Source organism: Myodes glareolus, chromosome 19, assembly GCF_982192425.1.
Source record: "Myodes glareolus chromosome 19, mMyoGla1.1, whole genome shotgun sequence".
NCBI lineage: Eukaryota > Metazoa > Chordata > Mammalia > Rodentia > Cricetidae > Myodes > Myodes glareolus.
In genome coordinates this window covers 18,603,206-18,619,088 of record NC_142044.1, presented here as the reverse complement: position 1 = coordinate 18,619,088, position 15,883 = coordinate 18,603,206, and the positions used below count along the sequence as shown (strand labels likewise).

At 45.0% G+C, this 15,883-nt stretch overlaps 1 protein-coding gene across 1 annotated transcript in view; it reads right to left on the bottom strand.

Moving 5' to 3' along the window:
• Positions 1–15,883, bottom strand: part of Deptor (DEP domain containing MTOR interacting protein) — a 145,110-nt gene that overhangs the window by 104,194 nt on the left and 25,033 nt on the right. The window lies entirely within an intron of this gene.

Sequence of the window (15,883 nt, the reverse complement as noted above, 5' to 3'; positions counted from 1 at the left end):
CTTGCCTGCCTAAGGCACCTAATAAAGAGCTGAACAGCCAATAGCTAGGCGGAGAAAAGGATAGGCAGGGCTGGCAGGGAGAGGGAATAAATAGGAGGACAAATCTAGGCCTGAAAGAAGAAATAGGAGAACAAAAGAAGGAGGAGGAGAGAACAAGGCAGACACCAGGCAGCAGACATTGAGAAGCAGGGAAAGATACACAGAAAGAAAGATAATAAACCCTGAGGCAAAAGGTAGAGAGAAACAGTTAAAAGAGCTAACCAGGGGCTGGAGAGATGGCTCAGAGGTTAAGAGCATTGCCCGCTCTTCCAAAGGTCCTGAGTTCAATTCCCAGCAACCACATGGTGGCTCACAACCATCTGTAATGAGGTCTGGTGCCCTCTTCTGGCCTGCAGGCATACACACAGACAGAATATTCCATACATATTAAATAAATAAATATTAAAAAAAAAGAGAGAGAGAGAGCGCTAGCCAGAAACGTGACTGAGCTAGGCCTGGCATTCAAAACTAGTAAGTCTCTGTGTCATGGTTGGGGAATTGGTTGGTGGCTTATAAGAAAAAGCCTGGTACAGGGGTCCTGCAATCACATGACTTGTCTAAACCCACATGGCTAACAAGTCTCGAAAATGAGATCCGAGGCTTGCTGTTGTCCCTGAGTTCATCACGCTGCCTCCAGCTAGAGATGGATAAATGAAAAGTCAAGGAGAAATCGATTAAAGCTGTTGGGGAAAAAATATAACTTATTTCCAGGCTGGTAAATTAGTGGAAAGTGCTTTGTGGGAGCTTTGCCCTCCCCTTCGATGATTTCACAAAGGAATTATGGACCTGCCTGTTCTTTAAGGTTTCTGTCATTTACCTTTTTTTTTTTTAATCATCCTTGCATTTCCTTTTTGTTTCTCAAATGAAGGAACTGAATTGGTGACCCACAAGGTCACCTTCTACAATCCACTCACCTGACTTCTATATTTCACAATGCATATTCTGAACAGTGCTGAGCAGTCCTGGGAATTGGAAAGCCTGTATACATAAAGGACTATATGACTCTGGCAAGTGATTTAAGGGCTCCCCTATCCCCAGCCCCCATCAGTAAAGGGGAGAGTTTGGATCGACTTTCTATCCCTGGCCACGTTGAGATTTAGGGGTGGGTATGCCGAGCAGAAACCCAGCAGAGTGGATCCCTCGTGGAGACAGTTCTAATGAAAGAGACGGAAGGGCTGGGGGTGTGGCGTTCAGTGGGAAAGTATGAGCCTAGCAAGTGTGTAGATGAGAGAGAGGGAGAAAGCCTGGTGGGACTACAGAGAAGGAGAGATCCTATTCCTGTCTAGTTTTTTGTTTGTTTTTCTGATACAAGGACTTATGTATTTTGACCACTCTCCAAATCCATATGTAGCTATGAATGACCTTGAACTTCGGAACCTCTTGCCTCTACCTTCCAAGTGATAAAGAGTACTTTATCTTTAGTCCAGGTTTGTACTACCATGCCCGAGTTTTTGTAAGCCAGGCAAGCACTCTACCAACTGACCTACTGTCCAGTCTTCTGCGGGGAGGGGAAAGAGTCTTTTATAACCCCACACAAGATTCAAATACGCTCTGTAGCTAATGGTGGCCTTGAGCTCACGGTTCTTTTGTCCCTACCCTCCAAGTGCTAGGATTCCAGAATGCATCACCATGCCCACTTTAAATTCTGACATCTCAAAAGTTGTCCCAAGTGGGGAGTATACTCAACCGAAATCTCTGAGGCTTAGGTGTCCTTTGCTATATCCAACTGCCACAGACCAAATTGTGTTCTCCTCAAATTCATACCTGCCTCCTCAGCTGATCTTTCCAAGTATTCTGTGACTCTATTTAGAGAAGGGGTTTCGAAAGATGGAACTGAAGAACCGGGGATGGAGGCCAGATGCAGAACACTTACCTAGTACATGCAAGGGTCTGGAGGGCAGGCCCTAATCCGCTATGACTGAAAATTGGGGTAGGGGGAATGTCACCATCTATGGAAGAGGCCTCAGAGGAGGACAATGCACCTGGATCTTGGATTTCCAGGCTCCAGGGCTAAGATGAAAATTTAAACCCTGTAGTCTGTTTCGCTATACAGGCTGAGCCAACTAACACAGCCACTGAATGCCGAAGACTTTGAGACCCTGGAGCAGCCTGAGGAGGAAAGACTCGAGGGCTCAGGCTCTGTTGGGACCAGGCAGTCAAGATGAGGAGTCAGAGAATAAGGACAGTTCCCAGAGCTGGGAGCTACAAAGAAAAAAGACAAGGAGTTCAAATGAGTTTCTAGTCCATGCCTAATGCTGTACTAAACGTACAATCAAAAACCCATTCGCCTATCTGGAATCTCACTGTTCTCACTTGTGAAAGAATGGTTTTGAACCCGTGAGTGACCATGTGACCTCTTTAGAGTGCAGAGTGAAATTCCTGCAGCTTCATCTACCTCTTTTCTGCTAATTACACTCTCACTTCCCCTGGGAAAACCATTCATCATCCACTATCAGTTCAAGCAGCTCATATGCAACTGGGCTTAGCCCCAACATGTGACCCAGGCTTAGCCAATTATAGCATGCTATTTATTCTTCGAGCTCTATGTTGGGTGCATGAATAAGCATGTAACTTAAAAAGGGCAATCCTGAGGCTTTTTCTGCAAGTCCTGGTTGTCACCAGACTTTATAGATGGTGACGCCTACAATCCTCAGCACAATTGCTGCTGCAGCCGTGGGCTATGTCATAAGACCCTGTCCCAAACAAAGAAAACAAACACTTGCAGTCATATTCTTGCCATGATAAAGACATGCATGTCCAAGAAAAACCTTGAACACAGAACAAAGCAGTCATAATACAGTAACAGATACACAAGAGACCAAGAGAAAAGCTTTACCAGGCATGACGGGATATGCCTGTAACTTCAGCACTCTAATCAGGAGGCAGAAGGACTGCCAGTTTGAAATCAGCCTAGGCTACAAAGAGGACTGATCGCAAAACAACAATAGCAAAGAAAACTCTCTCCAATAACCATGCCTGTGCACCTGAAATCAACAGTCCCCGAAGCCAAATGAACTTGTATTTAAGTACCATGAACCACTATGTTCCCTAGCCTTTGGTGAGGTTAATTAGGTGCCAAATCAACTACCAAAACGGTCCTATAACTCCCACTGGATGACTTAATGGCTCTACGACACTGTATGCTGTATGTTGCCCCTTTTGTGCCTCCAGAGAACCCATTGGTAGCTGGAGCTGTGTGACCTAAACATAGTGGTCCCAGGGCCCCTGGAGGAGGCGTTTGACAGATTCCCATTTCCCCATCTTCCCACTCTCCTCTGTTGCTGCTATTACTGTGGTCAGCCCTTCATTTGGATTTTTGAGATGGGGTCTTCCCATGTGGCCTGGATGACATATCATGAGCTCATTGTCTTTGTTCCTGAACTCGAACAGGCCCTTACAGCTGCTGTTTCTATGCTACCGTGACCTAATCTAGTTTGTAGGAAACACTGATGAAGAATTCAGGGACCGCAAAGACAGCTCAGTGGTGAAGAACACGTCCTGCTTTTGCAGAGGGCCCGCGTTAGGTGCTTCATGACCCCCGGAAACTCCCTCTTCAGGGGATCTGAGACCCTCTTCTGGACTCCACAGGCATCTGTGCTCACATGTGCATACTGTTATGTCCACATATACATATTATTATAAATAAAAAGAATCCAGAAAGTTCCAGCAGAAGCCCAATACGAACCATCTATGAATAAGGAAAATGAGTGTTTGGGGTCTGGCGTTTTTGACATCTACTTTCATTACTCAAAGACTGTGTTGTGATATATGTGCAGATAAATAGCTGACAGCAAATGTTGGTCCTTAGCCAGAACACTCAGCCTCTTATAATTATCTAAAACCCTAAGAGTCAAAATGTGCTGCAGGGCTCGCGAATAAGAGGGCACAGCAATGATCCACCGGTAAGGGGGATGAAAGTGCCAGCGACGGAAGAGAATAATCCCAAGAGGCATCGTCCAACGGGCCTACATGAGACCCTGTTTCAGCTGCTGCTGCAGCAGCAGCAATTATCACACACACACACACACACACACACACACACACACACACACACGGGTCGGGGGGAGACTAGAAAAGGAAAAGGATAGGAAACCCAACTAAATTTGAATTTCAGAGAAACAACAAAATTAATTCTTTTATTATAAGCATGGCCCAAATACTGCATAAGACCTACTTATACTAAAGAACAATTACTCATTAGCTCTGCGATTCGAATCTTACTGAGTACTCTCCATCTAATCTGGCAGTCCTATAGGGGGTATGTTTTATTAAACATGGAAGTATATTAAGATTAATATTTCATGGGGGAACGAAAAGGATTTACACTGATAGGAAGGAACAACTTGAGTCCCTACTGCTTTAGGGGAAACTACTTATGTAATTTTGTTGAGACTACCTGACTCATTGTTTATCTACTTCTTCCAGAAAGTACTTTGGCCCATGTGCTTGGAGCCAAACCCTAGCCTTGACTAACTAAGGACCAGGTGAGAAATACAAACTGTAAAGATTGTGAACTTGTAAAGCTGATACAGTGAAGCCAGAGGACAAAATCCCCAGCTCTTCCCGTTGAGCCGAATGATTTGAAAACAGGTTGGTGAGATGCTCAGCAGCTAAAGGCACTTACTGCGCGAGGCTGGAGACCTGAGTTCGGTCCCTCAAACCATGCAACAGTGGAAGAACAGAACTAACTCCACAAAGTTGTTCCCTGACCTTCTCATTTGTACTGTGGCGCGCGCGCACGCGCGCACACACACACACACACACACCATACACACACACATAACTATAATAAATAATTGTTTGACCCTAAAATGATGAAAAAGTGAAGTGGTATAGGACATCCTTCTGTATTTGTGCTGCTTTCATTGGTTAATAAAGAAACTACTTTGGGCCTGGTGATAGGGTAGAACTTAGGTAGGCAGGGAGACAGAACTGAATTGTGGGAGGAAGAAAGCAGAGTCAGAGAAAACCACCATGGAGCTGCTATAATCAGACATGCTGAATCTTTCCCAGTAAGCCACGATCTCATGGTGAATACAGATTTAATAGAAATGGGTTAAATCAAGATGTAAGAGTTAGCTAATAGGAGGCTAGAACTAATGGCCAAGCAGTGTTTTAATTAATGCAGTTTCTGTGTGATTATTTCAGGTGTAAGCCAGTCAGGCGGGACAGAAAAAAGGTACCCCTCCTACTACTACAGTGAAGGAAATAATTAGTGATCAAATTTAGCCCAGGAGAGAAAATGGAATGTGGTGGTACTCTATGTGAGAATGGTCCCCACAGGCTCATATATTAGAATGCTTAGTAACCAGGGAGTGGAACAATTTGGGAAGGATTAGGAGGTACGGCCTTATTGAAGAAGGAGTGAAAAGCCCACACAAGCCTCCCCCACAGCCTCTGCCTGCCAACAGGATGTAAAGCTCTCACCTACGGCTCTTCCTGCCATAACGCCCACGGACTAACAACCCTCTAAAACTGTAAGCAAGCTCCCAATTTCATGCTTTCCTTTAGAAAAGGAAAAATAAACTTGAGGTATGAATAGAGACACCTGAGTTACATATAAACATAAAGCTGAACGGTATACAAGACTCTAAAGCAAAATAATAACAACACACACATACTAAAAAAAGAAGAGGAAGAAGTGAGGGAGGGAGAAAAAGGCAATCTGCAAGAAAACACAACTCAAAGAATAGACATATCCTAACATTTAGTAAACTGTTAACAAAAATAAAAACAAATACAAGGACAAGCAAGATGGATGAGTGGGTAAAGGCCTTTGTTGCACAGGCGCAAACCTGACAACCTGAAGTCAATTCCTGGAACTCATGGCAGAAAGAGAGAACTGACTCCTAACCAGACACTTACCAGTCGGACTCCATGGCACACTCCCTGCAATACACACACACACACACACACACATAATTTTGAAAAATATTGGCACTCGAGCATCCCCCTGTGTGCTAGGTACAGTGATAACTGCTTTTGTGGGCACTGGTCTCCACGGCGGCTCTCTAAATCACCCTAAAACTGCAAATGGCCCCTGCGTGCAGTTACCGTTTTCAAGAAAATACTGAGCCCTAATTTTAAAAAGTTAGCTCACCCAAGCACACTGAAGTCTTCACAGGAATCCCGCTAATTAATTCAGTGACAATAGCACTGAGTCATTTGTTGAACACGCTCAGAGCGGCAGAATGCAAAACACTAATTCTTAGACATGCCGTCTGTCAGGAATCCAAGAATAATGAAGGCCAATTTACTTAGAAATTCAAATGTGGAGCAAAATGCCACATAATTCAGCGGAGGAGGAATATGTTGGGAGCCGAGAGAGGAGTTTCAGTTCTTGTACACCTTCCAACTAATAATAAAAAATTATTAGGTGGTGTTTATCTTGAAATACTATAGAAGAGAACTTCTATATTGACTATAGAAGAGAACTTTTAATTTGACTATCCTTCTGTGATCCCTGGGTCCAGTGCTAACTCAAATGTCTTGATTTCCACTGAGTCATTCTGCACAGTGGGGAGCAGCAGGCCACACCAGCCCTTCTGGCCTGCCATCTCTCCAGCGGCTGACATGTTTCTTACTTAAGAAAACAGCAGCTGGGGTTGTAGGTCAACAACAAAGAGCTGAGCCAAGCTAAGCAAATACGAGACTCTGGGCTCACTCTCCAGTGTCTGGGGCTAGGGGTGGGTGACGATTTGGACTAGCTGTTGAGCACCTGCCTAGCATGCTAGAGGCCTTAGGTTCAATTCCCAGCACGCCAAATGAAAAAGCAACAAGGAATCACGTGTGTACATTGGTCGGGTGGCTCATGCAGGAGGCTGGCATGAGGTCTGCTACAAATTCGTAGCTAGCCTGGGCTACAATGAGTTCAAGGCTATCCTCACCTATCTAATAATACCCTGTCTCAAAAACAAAACAAATAAAGCAAAGGGCATACAGTAGGAGATAGCTCAGAGGGTGAAGGGTCCTAGCAACCCGAGTTCCATCCCAGGTAAGGGTGGAAAGAGAGGTGACTGTACCACGTTGTCATCTACATATGTATTGTGGCATGCATAACACACACACCACATATCATGTTCTCTCTGTCTCTCTCTCACACACACACACTAATAACACTAAACTACTTTAAATGGAAGCAGATGGTAGGGAAAGGGCAGGAAGCAGAGAGGGGGGAATATTACACCCAGGAATTTGGTAGATAAATTTTGATATTTTTAGGTATGTTACCAGGGGTTACATGTTCTCAAAACCTCTGTCACCATTTCTTTGCTTTTATAACCAGAAACAGAATTCTAAAAATGAGCAGTGAAAATCTAATACCCCAGAAAAAAAAAAAAGAGAGAGAGAGAGAGAGAGATCCAGTTATTCACACTGCAGACATACCTCAGCGGACGCTGAGATACTCACTGGGCAAATGGAATACATAGGGCACAGACAGAAATGAGAAGGAGGAGGAGGAGGTGGAGGGGGAGGAGGGAGAGGAGGAGGAGGAGGAGGGGGAGGAGGAGGAGAGGGAGGGGGAGGAGGAGGGGGAGGAGGAGGAGGGAAGAGGAGGAGGAGGAGGGAGGAGGAGGAGGAGGAGGGAGGAGGAGGAGGAGGAGGGAAGAGGAGGAGGGAGAGGCTGGCTACCTGAGCAGGTACTCCTGATATGTAATATCACAATCTACGAATGTGCAGCTTTTCTAAACCTTTCTGGGTTTGTTCTGAAACAGGGTCTCACTGTGGGGCCCAGGCTAGTGTTGAAGTCAGTGTACTCCAGACTCAGCCTTGGGGGTACTGGAAATACGGGTATGTGCCACTATACATGACTGACTTGTTTCAACTTTCTGTCTTTTTTGGTAGAATCTCATTTCATCACGGTGTTCTGAAGCGTGCCCTGAGCTAGAGATTTCTCTTGCTTCAGTGTTGGCAGTGTGGGGATTAAATCTATGTCACTATGGTTGGCTCACCGTAAAAGCCTGTGCAAGCGTTGGTGGCTCAGTGTGGGATTATATATTTCTGCCACAGTGTTTGGCTCTATTTCCACTTTAATGACAATTAGTTTTTTTTTCCTTGTGTTCTAAAAACATAAAAGCAATTCATTTTTATTCTTTTATGTTTGCAGTGCTAACGACTGACCCAGGGCCTTGCACAGGTCAGGCAAGCAGTTTGCCTAGCCCTTGATTTGTATCCTCCCTTCCCCCGCCCCTCCCCAGCTCGTGAAACAAGAAATAGTTTATCTTGGCACCATTTTGAATAACCATGGTTCTGGAAAACAGACTTAGGTTACTCCAAATTTCATGTCCCAACATGGAAGCAGTTTCATGAAGTTTTTATGGTTTTACAGAACAAAGGCACATTGTTGGGTATATCAAAGAGGCAGGAACAGCCAGATGGGGAAACTTTTCTATAGGTCTAAGACGTTATCTGATGTCAATGTCATTTTTAACGCTTAGGTTGGCAGAAGCTAAGTTAGTAGATTCTGAAAGCTGTATGGTCTATTAGTTACAAGATGCTATCTCCAACACAGAGGTAGGCAAAAGATGGCTGTTCTGAGGGCTAGAACTAGCCCAAGGTAGGGTAATTAGCCACTAAATCTGTAGACGTGTTTTGTTTTGTTTTTTCTTTCCAGGGGTTTTTCGAGACTGGGTTTGTCTGTATAGCTTTGTAGCCTGTCCTGGGACTCGCTCTGTAGACCAGGCTGGCCTCCAACTCACAGAGACTGACCTGCCTCTGCCTCCTGAGAGCAGGGATTAAAGGTATGCGCCCACCACCACCTGGCTGACATGGTTTCTTTTCAAGAGTTTTTGTTCATAGTGCTCCCCTGTGGGCCAAGCATCACATTTTATGCATCTGGGAGCCACATGTTATTTACTAAATATGATAAGGTCCCTCAGAGCTGGGAAGGCTCATTCCGAGGATCTGATGTAGATGAGACTGGAGAGTGGAAGGCAGCAGTCTTCAGGAGAGGCCATTAAGAAAGTCCTGGGGGCTGGAGAGATGGCTCAGAGGTTAAGAGCATTGCCTGCTCTTCCAAAGGTCCTGAGTTCAATTCCCAGCAACCACACGGTGGCTCACAACTGTAATGAGATCTGGTGCCCTCTTCTGGCCTGCAGGCATACATGCAGACAGAATGCTGTATAAATAAATATATATATATATTTATATATGTATATATAAATAAATATTAAGGAAGGAAGGAAGGAAGGAAGGAAGGAAGAAACTCCTGGGTCACATCAGAATTATTAGTCATTATGATCTGGCTCTGAATGTTTACCTGACATAACATTTGCATGAGACATAGGATAACTATACCTAAAGCTAAGAAATCAAGAACATAGTTGGGTCTAATGGAGTGAACAGCTCTTGATTCTTTGATACAAAGTCATGTCTATAGCTCAGGCTGGTCTCGGGCTCCCTTCTTCTAACACATGGGGCTTGGACTATGTTCATTTCTTTCATACTTTCATAACTGTATTGAGACAGGGTCTCAGGTAGCCCAGGTTGGACCCAAATGTGCCATCTAGTCGAGGATTCCAGCATTTGCCGATACGTGTTGTTTATGCAGTGTTTGGGATCAATCAGTCCAGCACTCCTTGCAAGCTAGGCAAGCACTCTACCAACTGGGCTATACCCCTAGATCCAAATTTTGACATTTCTTTTTTCTTTTTGAGAGCCACACTATGTACCTCTGGCTGGCCTGGAATCCTCTTTGTAGACTCAGACTCCTAGAGAACCGCCTGTCTGTGCCTCTGGAGTGAAAGGATTAAAGGTGTAGGCCATCACACCCAACTTACAGACACAGCTCTAAATATAACATGCAGCCTGTGTACAGTGGTCACCCTGTTTGCCAGTGTCCAACATTCCCCTCTATTTAACACTGCCTTTCTAGCCTTCCCTGGATTGAGGCAATACCCACCTCTTCCTGGAACAGAATCTGAGCAAAAACAGCCCTGAACCGTCAAGGTCCTCACACACTTCCAAGGGCAAGCCAAGATAAAAGCCAAGGACACTTGGTTCTTCCCACTCCACCGGGCAGGAATGAACTAAACCTAGCCAAATGGTTCTGCACGCAAGCAAAACCACATCTGAAGTTTTCAACCTGTCCTTGTCCGCTTCAAAACAGAACACTAGTGTGCATTCTGATAGTTCCCGGTTTCCCCACACATACTTTCTACATCCGTGGTCTTCCCAGACGTCATGATACAAGGTTTCAAACTAGCAGGCCCATGCTACCCACGGGAGAGAACTTCTGTAACCCAGTACTTGGGAGGAGGAGGAAAGAAGATGGAGAGTTCCAGGCCAGCCTGAGCTACACAGTGAATTTAAGGCCATACCCTGTCTCAAAAAGGCAAAACCAGAAACCAACAATTAAAAACAAAACTGGCAGAAGCAGAAGCCGCTGAGGAAACAGGACTGGCAGGTTTGGAAGAAAAGGAATGCCACCCAGCAGGGAGACACTGAGAGAATGTGCCTGGAGCTAGGCATGAGGGCTGGCAAGGGACAATGTGTCTGGAGTGGGTTTGTCCATCAGAGTTTTCCAGATTTTCTTCTAAGACATGTGTATCCTACCCTTTCAATAACTAAGACTGGGGTAGAGGGTGGGACTCTGGCAAATTCTAGAAAAGGAGGGGGCGGTGCTATTAGGATGCTCATTATACCCTTCGATGTTTGAGTGGTGAGCCTGGATTCTGTGGATCCAAGACCTTGAAATCCAGGCTCTAACCAGGCTTTTCTCCCCAACCCAGGCTCCTCTCTCACCTCCCAACCATAAGCGTGCCCCTTGTGCTGGGAACATTCTGAACTCTTTAGCCTCTAGGAGTGTAATCCGGTCTCCTTGCTGTGGCTCACCAGAGTCTCTATGCGCACGCTACTCTCTCTTCCCTCCTTTAATAACTGAAAAACCTTGCTTTTCTAAGGGCAGCCTTGGAAGGGCACCTGCTTGGCGAGCATGTTCCCACAATGAGAGCAGCCTTGTCTCCTTGCCTTCCACAGGGTTTTAGTGCCACTGAGAGAGCATACACCAAATGCTTGACCTCAGGTCCACGGACACAAAGTGAGCCCTGCTTCTGGACTACTATCATCCCGGTGATAGCAAAGAGAAACCCGTCTCAACAGTGGGGGAAAAAATCAATCAGAACAAACCCTGCTCTCGGCACAGTGGGATGCCCAGGTACACCAGCTCTTGGATTCAGATCCCAAATCCACTTTCAATATAATGGTGAGAGCAAACACCTCTATTTTATTTGAATGTTTAATCCCATTTGCCAGGATATTTAAAGAAGAAGAAAAAAGACCTTCCCATCATTCATCTCAGATAGCTGCTTCACAAGCTGTCAATTCAAGGTGATCCTGTAATTTTCTATTCCTGTCTGGCTAACCAGCTGCCCAAATTACATCATCAGACAGTTCCCTCTCCCAGTTCCCAGAGAGCAAACATTACTGAAGGCAGGGTGTTAATAATCCCTTCAAACATCACTGTCCACCTCAGAAGAAATGTTGGAACTACTCTTCAGAAGAACAGCTTCACGGGGTTGCAGCAGCCTGTGGAGCCCAGAGAGAAATTGCCCATCATTATTTAAAAAACTGCATCACGAACCTCAGGCAAAGTAAACAGTTTAATCAAACAACACAGAAAGCCAAACAGCGGCTCCGAATGAGCCTGGTGACACGGGAATGGATGCTTGAAATCAAAGCTGCTGATCCTTCCAAATGCTCTGCAGTGACCAAAATCTGTCCGCGGAGATCTGACAACCCAGAGAAAGATCTGTCCTTGAAAGGGTCTGAATCCAAAAGACTGAGACTAAAACCAGGAACAGGTGAAACACAGCATTTCCTTTCAACGATTTGAATTTGTTTTACAGTTAAGACTGTGGGATATCCATTCCTTTAATTTGAGACAAAGTCTCACCGTGTAGTCTTGTCTGGCTTGGATCTTGTTATGTAGACCAGGCTGGTCCTGAACTTGCTGTGATTCTCCTACCTCAACCGTCAAATGCCAGGACATCTCTTAATTAAAATTTAGGTGTAAAAAAATGTATATAATGAAAATGAAAAATCTCTTTCTAGGTTGGCATGAACGGACAACTATTAAAGATGGGTAACAATCAGTGAATCTGTTGCAGCTAGCTGACCCGTGAATGAGAACTTAGGAAACTATCCTGACACATTTGGAATTTTCCTCAAGTGCTGTTTTTCTCAAAGAACCTGCTCTCTATAGCTTTTGTGTATATTTTGTTCTGTGTGTGCACACATGTAGCTTGATACGCATATTTCTACATGAAATAGGACATGGTGCACATTTTACATAGCTTTCTTTTTAATTAAGGGTTTTTTGGTTTTGGTTTTTGTTTTTTTAAAGACAGGGTCTCTATTATGTAGCTCAGGCTGCTTTGGAACTTGCTATGTAGATCGGGTTGGCCTTGAACTTGCAGAGATCCATCTCCCTCCCTCTGTGCTGGCATTAAAAGCCTGTACCATCACACCCGGTTTTACATTTCACAGTTTTACTTCAAGAAAATGTTTGGATTTTTCATGACATATTAATAGAGCACACAGACAGGAATAAAAATAGGAAGAAAAGGGTTGGAGCGATGGCTCAACATTTAAAAATATATACTCAGATACTGCTCTTGTAGACAATCAGATTTTGGTTCCTAGAACCCATGTGGGGGTGGTTTACAACCACCCATAACTGATCCAAGGGATCAGACGCCCTCTTCTGGCCTCTTTGGGTATCTGCATTCATGTGAGCACACACTGCCCCCCCAAAGCCGTAATTTTAAAATAATTAAAATAAATCATTAAAAAATAGGAAGAAAAAAGTATAGGTCTGTAAACAGAGAGCATGTGACTGTGGAGAAATAGAAGGAGCTGGCCTCAGACCACACACACACCCACCCACCCCTCCCCGCCTCCCCCGCTACAGGCACACTTTCCAAAGCCTCAGCAACCACTTTAAAAACAGTCTTAACCAAAATTCTACCTGAACAATCCTTCTCAGCGGGTGGTAAGCAATGGTTTTGTGCATGAAGAACAAATATAGTCCAAGTTCTAAAAGAACCCTTCCAAGGCTCATGACAGATCAACACAAAGTAAATCTCTCACATCCTCTCTCATGTGTCTGTTTGCTTTTGTTGTTATGCTTTTTTGGGTGAGTTTTTTTTAAACAGTGTATCACGTAGCCCAGGCTGGCCTTCAAGTTGCTTTGTAGCCAAGGATGTTTTTGAACTCTGGATCCTCCTGCCACAGCATCCACAGGCCTGCAGCAGGTGTCCGGCCATCTGTGTGGCATGCCACAGAAAAGCTCTAACACTGTAAACATATGCAGAAGGAAGGATACTTCACTCAGAACCTGGCATACCATATGCTATATGATGAAAGAGCATTTGCATAAACAAAGACAGTAAAGTCTCGCCTCTGCACGGAACCTATCAGAAACAACCCCAGCAATCTCCACAGCAATCCCCTGTGATAGGATGTGTATGGCGGCTCGCATCTTTAATCCCTGTGCTTAGGAGACTGAGGGAGAATTCCTGTAAATTCAAGTAAAATTCGAAGTGAAAAGGCCCGCTCGCCCTTGCTGAAGGTGCCGCCGCCGGACCGGATTAGAACTCGTGGCGGGTGGCAAGATGGAATGTTGCAGATCCAGGGGCAAAACTATCTTAGGCTATCCCAGTCTCTTTAGCACCCACCCCTACATCGAATTTAACACCTTTCTGACTGTCAGGTAAGACCTCTGGAATCCACTAATTAAGTTGCCAGGAGACCGTCTGGCTCCCACTAGCACAAAGGCTCTGAATATTTTCATTAGCACCTGAAATCTCTAGTAGAGATTCTGACTTGTTCTACCCCCACAACACACACACACACACACACACACGCAAACACACACACACACACACCCATCCACGTCTTCAGGAAATGCTGCTCTTCCTGTTTGTCTTCCACCCAAGAGCTCTAGTAGATGCTTCCATGGTGGAGTATGTTGTTTGGGACAACCTGGTCACCTGGTCCTGGGCTGTAATAATCTTTGATGCAAGGTAAATTGTCTCTTCCCTTTGGAACAAGAGTTGCGTTTTATATTGACAGCAGACACAAAAGGGAACTGAGAGAGAGAGAGAGAGAGAGAGAGAGAGAGAGAGAGAGAGAGACTTATTCAAGTTTTGTTTTATAAAGGACAGAAGGATTGACTCAGGATTTGAATCTAAATCTGATTTTTTTTTCCCCCAGACAGTGTTTCTCTACGCAGCCCTGGCTGTCCTGGAACTCACTATGTAGACCAGGCTGGCCTTGAACTCAGACATCCACATGCCTTTACTGGGACACATGCTGGGACTAAAGATGTGTGCCACCACCACCCAGTTGGATCTGATTTCCGCGAGGAGAGCGTTCCATGCCTTCTAATGCCACAGGGTTGAGTCACCAATATCCTGCCTATTTTGTGGTCATACAGACTCAGAAGATGAAAACATTTATATAATCCCAGCTATCACAGAGCTATGTACCAATATGAATACAGAGGCGACCCATGGAAGAGCTTACAAAAGACACTGCCACTCTCCTGTTTGTATTGAGCTGATGCTCTGATCCTAAGATAGCACACTCGGGAATAGGAAATGTTCCCGTGCTGCAGAGTTAGCGGCAGTATATGCAGGACACACATCCAGAGGACCAACATGTGTAGCAAGGCTCCAAGCCTCCTAAAACTCTCCTCTCGTCCTGGAGGTATGAGATACTAAAGAGGGATACAGGAAGGCCTCCATGATAAGATGAATTGAATACAGCATCCCCGGGGTATGAGACCAAGGATTTTTCACTTGGCTTCTGCACGCAGGAGCTTTTTCTCAACAGGTCTGTTGGATAAACAAAGAGAGATCACAGCGCATCGCCAGCTAGTCCTCTGCTGAGTCAGAAAAAAAAACGCTCTTCCTGTTTGCAAAGTGTCTTTCCAAGAATTTTTTTTTAAAAGCAGTTCATTATTTATCTGCACACCACGCCCAGGAGTCTGAGGCGTCTAATTGCCTTACAGGTGAAGAAATGAGTCCACAAGATTTGGGGAACTTGCGGGAGATAAAGGATGACTCACAGGCCCATGCCGGTTGCTATGCCAACCGCCTCTTGTTTTTTTCCCTGGTAAAGACCAGAACCACACTACTCATTCTGGGTCTCCTGTCCCTGTTGGGGGGGGCGGGGAGAGGGTGCGTGTTCTCTGACCCGCCCCCCCAGACAGGCTCCACACTTTACAGCAGCTGTTCTCAAACTGCCAAACACATTGTTTTTTCCTTGACCTCCGGTCCCAAGATCCTGCCACGAATTAATGTATAGTGCTATTCAGATGGCAACAAATAAAGAAGAGACAAAGTAATGGCTTCCAGGTATGACTGAGAGTCTCAGCTGAGTCAACAAACGAGAAATGGGCCTCTTGCTCACCCCATTCACTATGGGCTAGGGAGCCAGAGAGCCAACACTCAAGGTCAGAAGGCTCCTTTGTTCCCGGGGAGGTTAGGACAAAGCTGTGGTTTCTCTTCTTGGTACTTTGGCTTATCTATAAAAACGAAAGTTAACAAAACACACCTCATAGGTGTGGTGTAAGGGTGTAAGGGTTCAGCGAGAGGCGCATTTAAAGTGCGCAGTATCCAGTGTTGAATCTTATTAGTTCTTATATAATGTACTTTATTAGCAGATTTTGGCAGAAGCACCATCCATAAATACACTCTCCTTAAAGACACATTTCTGTGATTTCCTAAAGTAAATGTAGTCGCGAATCAGGGGATGATTGTGGCGGGCTAGCAACCTGAAGAGACCTGGCTGTTCTCTTGCTAAAGGTTTAGAAGAAAGGACAGAAGGTGAAATCCAGAGA